At 36.1% G+C, this 7,547-nt stretch overlaps 1 long non-coding RNA gene across 1 annotated transcript; it reads right to left on the bottom strand.

Annotated features, from left to right (window-relative positions):
• Nucleotides 1-3,084: 3,084 nt before the first annotated feature.
• Nucleotides 3,085-6,808, bottom strand: LOC106888215. The gene is made up of 3 exons (XR_001412067.1): nucleotides 6,637-6,808; nucleotides 5,393-5,508; nucleotides 3,085-3,156 (listed from the first exon to the last, which is right to left on the bottom strand). It is a non-coding gene; the product is annotated as an uncharacterized LOC106888215 (long non-coding RNA).
• Nucleotides 6,809-7,547: the final 739 nt, after the last annotated feature.

Here is a 7,547-nt window from a genome sequence, read left to right on the forward strand (position 1 = left end):
CTGATTCGCTGTGTTCAATCGTTCTGGTGTTCAGTGATTGTTGACTATCACTGGGGAGTTTTTCATAATGGAAGATGAATATAATGCCTCAGGGATTTTCCCGGTTTTGTGCTGCCAGAGGGTACTCACTGTGGGCACAGTGGGATGTATCAACTGCCTTTAGGATTTCCTCAGCTCTGGTTTCAGAACCATTCAGTTCATAAATTTTAGACTGCAGGGAAATTATGCCTCATGATGTGAACAAGAGCGTGCCTGGTTAAAGACTAGGTGAGAATATTATGGGAAGTTTCTTTCAAGGTCAAGTCTTGTAAATATAAATTTTACATACTATAAAATTTACAAAGACAAAAATCATTAATTGTTTAATGATTTTTTCATGTAGGTTCCTAAACTGTATGTTGCAATGGGATGTATATAAACAGTAGGGTTTCCTCCTGGATTGAAGCAATTACTTATAAGAACTTGGCCTTTCAAAAATATATGTTGTTTTGTAGGAGAACAGCCTTATTGAATAGAAGCCTTAATATTAAAAAGATGGGTATAAGCACCCTGCTTGTGGCACACGCAGTGATGGCTGATGACTTGGCTGTATATTAAAAACCACTCGGTGTGTTTGGATTGACTGCTGTTTTTACAGAGATTGCTCCTATGTACTGTAGCTCATAGGCTGTCGGATTTTTTTTTATTTTTAAAGATTTTACAGAGTGCTTAGGAGAGCACTGTAGGTATAGAAGCATTTCAGAGAGAATTGGATGGCAGGATGAAGGTTATTGAACTTGTAAAAATGCTGTGAGTCTAGGTTTTCCATTCCTAATACGTACGTCATCTGCATAACTGCATGGGCTTTGTGATATGATTATTTAAAAATCTCTTTGCAGCAGCTCTGTAAAAGGTTGACCACGCAAGGCCGTGTGTGCTTACAGTTTGGAAGCATAGACCTCTGGAAGTAACATCTTTCTGTGGAAAGATGGAAAGGGTGAATGCTAAAATATTTTTGGGACAACATGACAAAATTTGAATGTGAGCTTATTGCAGTGACAGGCAGATTAAAAAAAAAAAATAAAAATAAAAAAAGAGGAGCTCCAAGCTCCACAAACTAAATAGCAGTAGCACATCCACTGTAAAAATAGGGTGGGAATAGTTTTCTACATTGCGGGGGGGGACAGGAATTGAACCACTGAATGAATACTCCTTAATCAGCAAAAAAAATTAGAAATTTTTTTAGGCTCAAGTCTGAACCCAATAAAACCTGATGGAAGACTATCTTCAGGTCACCTGCTATGTATTTTTAGTGATCTCTCAATATCATACAATATTTTAATTTGACTAATACTCCTATTTTGACTAATGCTCCTACCACAGCATTTCCAAGTAGTACCAGGATGTCCAGAGATATACCAACTAAAGAAACTCCTCAGTTTTTAATGATTTTTTTTCTCCTAAAAAGATCTGGTTTAAGTATAACCTTAGGGACAGGGTTATAAAATGCAGATGTGTGTTTGATTCATACCTACCACTAGTCAAAAAGAATACCAGAGTTACAAGGCAATGTCCTACCCAAACTACGTGGCTGTCTTCAGCTGGAAAGAATGACTCCCATAAATCTTTTTCTAGTTATGACAATGGAACAAATACACTCAGATGTCACACTACCCAGCAATATTACCTTCCTCTCACTTAGAATTCCAACCAGGAATCAGCAAACTTCACCCTTGGATAGACTCATAAATAGTTAAGTACGCTCTATCAACAGACGATAAAAGGGAAAAAATAACCAATAAAACTACATAATGAACAACCAGTGAACAAACAGAGCTGTAGCACTCAAACACAGTCAAGTTATTGCCTAGGCTATTACAAGAATTTTACAGTAATATCATTTGATTTTCTAGCTTCACGGCAATTATATCAAAGGTCTTTTAGTCTTCTCAGATGTGTATCATTGCTTAAATTCTATTATGAAGTCAAGTGTGGGAATGAAAAACAACAAAAAGTTGTTGAAGGTCACAGATAATCGTGTTCAATAGCTTATTTGCAATTTTTTATCAGTTTTCTTTAACTCCTGGAAGTCAACTGATGGTATATTCTGCTTCCTACCCAAAGGATATTGTACAGTACAACTTTTTTTTATTGCCACTATCCATAAGAGAAGCTCAACTTCTTGATTCTGAATGCAAATTAGAATTTGCACAGTTCAGGTTAAATTGACTTTGGCTTCATCTCACAACATCTGAAATCATACTGCAGTTCTCCGGTGCTTTTAGGACATAATTAGATAAATTCATAGATTAAGCTGCTCCTGGCAGTACTTGCTCTTCTGTGAATAGTGAACCAATTCCATAGCACATTGAAATACAAACTGTAGTTGCGATACCAAGTTGGCAATGCGTCTTTGCTGCCGATTGTTGTGTGCCATATGGACCCACTTAAGCCTCTTCCTCTTTTGGCTCTTGAAGAGAAGGCAGCCATTGTGGCCAGTCATGAGGTCAGTTTGGAAACCAAATGGCCCAGGTGCAAAAACTTCAGCAGGGACATCTGCATCCACGACTGGGTTTTTTGGCTGGATTTATCCCTGCCCATATTTGGACATGATATCTGCCTTCTTGCGTAACGTTACCATTTTCTGCCAAATAGAGCCCAGTAAGTCTGTTCTAATTTGTATTGTAAGTGATCACAAAATACACCCAGTATATTGCTTTTTTTGTATCCTATTCTGCTCTTATACTTCAAATATGAAAAGAGCTAACGCTCTTTTTTTCAGACTATTTCTTCTTTCAGATAATGCATCGAGAAATTCAGGTAAAAGTTCTCACAAACTCAAATATGGATATTAATAATCTTTTTTTTTTAAAAGTTTGATGCCAGCCACCAAGGAAAGTCGAGATACTCAGAGGAAAGATTAGAAGTGTAATTATAGTGATATTGATACGGCTACAGCCTCATACTTTGTACAAAATGCAAATGCTTTATCCTTTGATACACAATTCTTAAAAAGGCTAGATAGATGCATATCAATCAAGCTTATTTTGTGCTCAACAGTATCACAGTTAACAAATATCTACTGGATATTTAAATTATACTTACATTTCCTGCCACAATTCTCTCTGAGGCCCAGATAATCATACTGGTCTCTTGTTTCTCAACTCAAAAAATATGCTATATAAGAAAAAAGAAAAGAAAAAAACAAATCAGGCCCTTATCATTGCAGGGGTGTAACACCATTTGAAGAGCAAGCAAAATGCATTCTACACTAACTCGCGTGTTTTATATATTAATTCCATCCTTTTGGTACATTTCCTTTTTTGTCACTTTTAAAACCACACACCAAGTTTAACCTTCAGTTTGGAGAAAGCACAGATAAAAGGTACCCGTGTAAAATCTTAACACAGTCTGATCCACCACTTCTGTATTGTTCTAACAGCAAGAAATGCAAGAGTCAAGGTCACAATATTTGACAAAGACTTTACAAAATTATTAAATAAAAGACATCTCTCTTCAAATATACAAAATAGATGTATGAGGGATGTGACACACCAGAATTATTCTATTCTCATTACTGTAATATATAGTATACTTCCAGTGTTATATTATGCTTTGTTATAGCGTTCTTAATTTCAAAATGGATTATGCCAATCCTTTCTCTGTTCTGATCTGGGGAAAAAAGCATCTCTTCAATGCAATTCATCTTTGCCCTGCTTTCCTCTATCTTTTGTGCCAAACTGTTACACAAAAGAGTTTTGTCACTGTGGTTATTTTTCCTGACATAACATATGTCTACTGGACGTAGCATCTACAGAAAATTCTGACTCGACTCCAAAGCACTAACTTACACAAAGAAAAATTATAGGACTAAGGAGCTTTGCATCAAGCTCGAGACTGACGTGAGCTGCACCAAAATGAAGTTCTGCTAGCAAAAGGAAGTGCCACGTTCCCTGCCTAGGGTTAGCTTTGAGTCTCTGCAGCAGCAGCCTTAACCCCACCCACAGGCCTTCAAAAAATTAGGGTTTGGCAGGAAAAAGATTTTGTAGCCAGCTGCCTCCAGAAGAAAACCCTCTGCAAGAATGCTTTTTCCTGCCAGGAAAGAAGTAAAATGCAGGTGACAGTCTGGAATGTTAGTGAACTGGCAGTTATTTGACATTGAGACTTTGTCAAATGACTGACAATAGATTTCAGAAATATGTGAGGAGTAGCAAATACATCCAAGCCTTTGGAGAGCCCTAGAATCTATTTGTAGGTATTTTATACCAAGGATATGGAATAAATGCATCCAGAAAATTATTTAGAATTCCAGACACACATGCAGTACTGAGGGGCATCTCAATAATTCCTAGAAATCACACAGGTTTCTTTGCTTTGTTTTTATGTATGGATTCTGCCTTATATTAGCAATCAGCTGTTCCACTCCAGCCAGTGCACCTCAAGGCTGCCCAGCACTCCTTCAATGATTACAGGGTCACAGCTTGAGCTTCATGCTTTAAAACATCATCTAGAGTATGCACCAGTTACCTCATTTAGTATTTTGTACAGGACTCTATATAAACGTTTGTATGTACATATGCTACTTAGATTCTTCCCCATTTTGTACTAATAAATACATAGCAAATCCAAACTATTTGTCATTTCACAATGTTAAGGAACTGCTAAATGCCTCCTTCGTATTATGTCACATAACCTGATAATAATTTTTAAATGTAATTATCTATAGGTGACAACACTGATACAGAAACAGTGGGATACTGATATCACAGCATGTTGAATCTCAAAGAATATATTCAGCTTCGTTGAGCTGCTGTCAATGGCAGCGAGCAAACCCAGCACCATTTTTTTCCAAAATGGCACAGAAATGTCCGAGTCCCCTCGATGCTGTACACATGGAGATGTTTGCAATGGTCTTTTTAGTAATGGTTTTTAAGTAAGCCTTCTTGAATCCACCAATTTCACACTGGCTTCAGACACATCTGGAACTACTGTATTGCATATTAAAAAAAAAAAAAAAAGCAGAGCTCACCAAAGTACTACTGGTCTCTTTATATTTCCTAGAAAACTAAAGAAATTAAATGCCTGACAGAATATATGACATAATGTGTTTTAGTTACAGCCATGAGATTACTCCTTTTTCCTAGTGTTCTCTTGTTATCAAGTTATCAGCTGGGACTTTTCACCCCCACACAATCAACCAGTTGTAACTGGGAACTCTGCCTTCTCCTCCCCACAGAACAGGAACATTTTGCTGGCTTACCTATAACAAGTTATTTAGAAAAACAAATTGTTTGCTCAAAGATAGAAAGCAAAGATCAACCTATAATATAAATTATTTATGTCATGTTTAATTCTATGTTAAATTTGCATTTATCAAATCACTACAATGCCCCTTGGAGTGTTTCAGGCTTACCTATAATTGGGGAAACATGGATAAACATCAAGTTCTTCTGTCTTCATGATCTCTGTGTTAATACAGTGCATTTACAGTTTATGTGACAGATAAATTCTTCCTTCTGAAGAGAAAATCTGGCAGAAATGACAATGAAAGAACCTGTAAATTTATCCTTAAAATAAGTAGAAAGACAGAACTGTATTTAATCATATATATAAAAACAAAAGTGATTGTCATGTTCTTAATAAGACCAAACATATAACAAGCTTAAAGGAAATCTCTCTACATCAGACTCTACAAAAGACTATGTCAGCACAAATGTAAAGGATTTGGGGTTTTGAGATAAACTAGCCTTGAACAATAATCTTCTGATAAACCTCAAATTCCAGATGGTCTTTGTGCATTTCAAACAACAGCTGTATTCATACAGCATCATGATGAGGTATCTGGCTTATTTTTAACAGTAAATGTAGATAGCGGTTCAGTTTTGATATTACTACAATAATATCTAGCATAAATATTATTTTTAAGAGAACTTGAGAGCTTCTGTGAGGACATACCACAATATCCTCACACAGCTCTCAATATTTTTACATGGGCATTTGTTGAGCAATACAGTAATTTTAAAAGAATTTTGTAATTTATTTAGTCTTCCATAAACGAACAAAACACATTCTTCCACTTTATTGCCTCTGTGATAATGTTCATGGCTAAACAGTGTTTTTAGTCCAAATGCAAGTCTCCAAGTATCCTTACACTAGCACTATTTTTATTTTTGTTTGACACAAGTTCTTAATTAATTGAGCTTCTTGGTACTATAAGCCAGGGAAGATCAACTACATAAAAATGAGATGTCAAATGTTCCCCATACATCAGGCATAATGCTATTTTCATCCTATCTTTACAAGACATCAGATATGTTAATATTTATGGAGTATACACGGAGGAATACTGTTAGAATTAATAAATAATAAAGCTAATATTTTTTGCAAAAATAAATCATCAGATATCTCATTATAAACTGGATGTCTTCAGTTGTAGATAATTTAGTACAGTAATAAATAACAGGAGAACATGGTGCTGATGGAATTATATTTCATTATTTAAAATATCTTGCTACTCATATAAGAATGTATTCTTTTGTGTTCAAAGTCATGGAAATGGACAGAACTGGTTTAGAATTGAGAGTACTTCCAAACAAAAATGAGGTTGCCTTTAACATGCCAGCTAGATAGTACTGAATAGGTGTGTATAATACATACCATTTCTCAAATTGTCCTGGGATGTGTCTTTTTACTTCAAAAATCATGCTGGGATGTGTCTTTGACAAGATGTAGCTCTGAGAAGTTTAGCCCATTGTTCCTGCTGTCTCAACAATAATAGACTTCTGCCACCTTGAAAAAGGTGTGATCTCACACATTTTAACTCTGCAACTTTGAGTCTTACCTGCAGAAGGGAAATAAAAATAAGGGGTAAAGGTTTGGGGGTCTTTTTTGTTGAAACAATTAAGAGAAATTCTTGGTAAGACTGTATAAAGGTGTTGCATAAAAGTCTGTTGCACCTAACGATACAACAAAAACACATCGAAGAATGTGGTGAACGTTGATCTTTGCATTCAATACTATTAATAGAGTTTATGTCATTTCTGAGATATCTAGTCCCATGGTTCAGTTTTACAAAATCACTACCAAATTTGTGCAGTGCTGCCTTTGGATGGGGAGAGACTGACGTGCCATATTCAGTCTCCTGAGATCCTGTAGGATCAGCCCCTTCACTCTACTGCTGGGGTTTTCAAAGCATGGTAGAGAAGGCAGGTATTGACTTCTCATTGCAAGTCAAAGGGAACTGATGCTGAACTCTGTTAGACCTCTTCATTTGTAAAATCCCAGCCTGTTCTCCTTGACATGGGACATGTCTTCATTCGCTTTCTAATCTATGCCCAGTATGCATTGTACAAGCGTTAATTAACTGATAGTAACATAATTAAGAAAATGTTGCCATGGATCGTTGTAATTCAGACACTGCCAATGAAATAGAAATACAATTTTAAAACAGCAACTTGCTGCCAAGCGCAATGGAAATAGGAATATCAACATGAGGTTATGATTAAAACTGCAGAACCTTCAAAAGTAACTCATGGCTGCATTTTTCTTACAGCTCTCTTCCTTTGTCT

Source organism: Calidris pugnax, unplaced genomic scaffold (genome assembly GCF_001431845.1).
Source record: "Calidris pugnax isolate Ruff unplaced genomic scaffold, ASM143184v1 scaffold28, whole genome shotgun sequence".
Classification (NCBI taxonomy): Eukaryota; Metazoa; Chordata; class Aves; order Charadriiformes; family Scolopacidae; genus Calidris; species Calidris pugnax.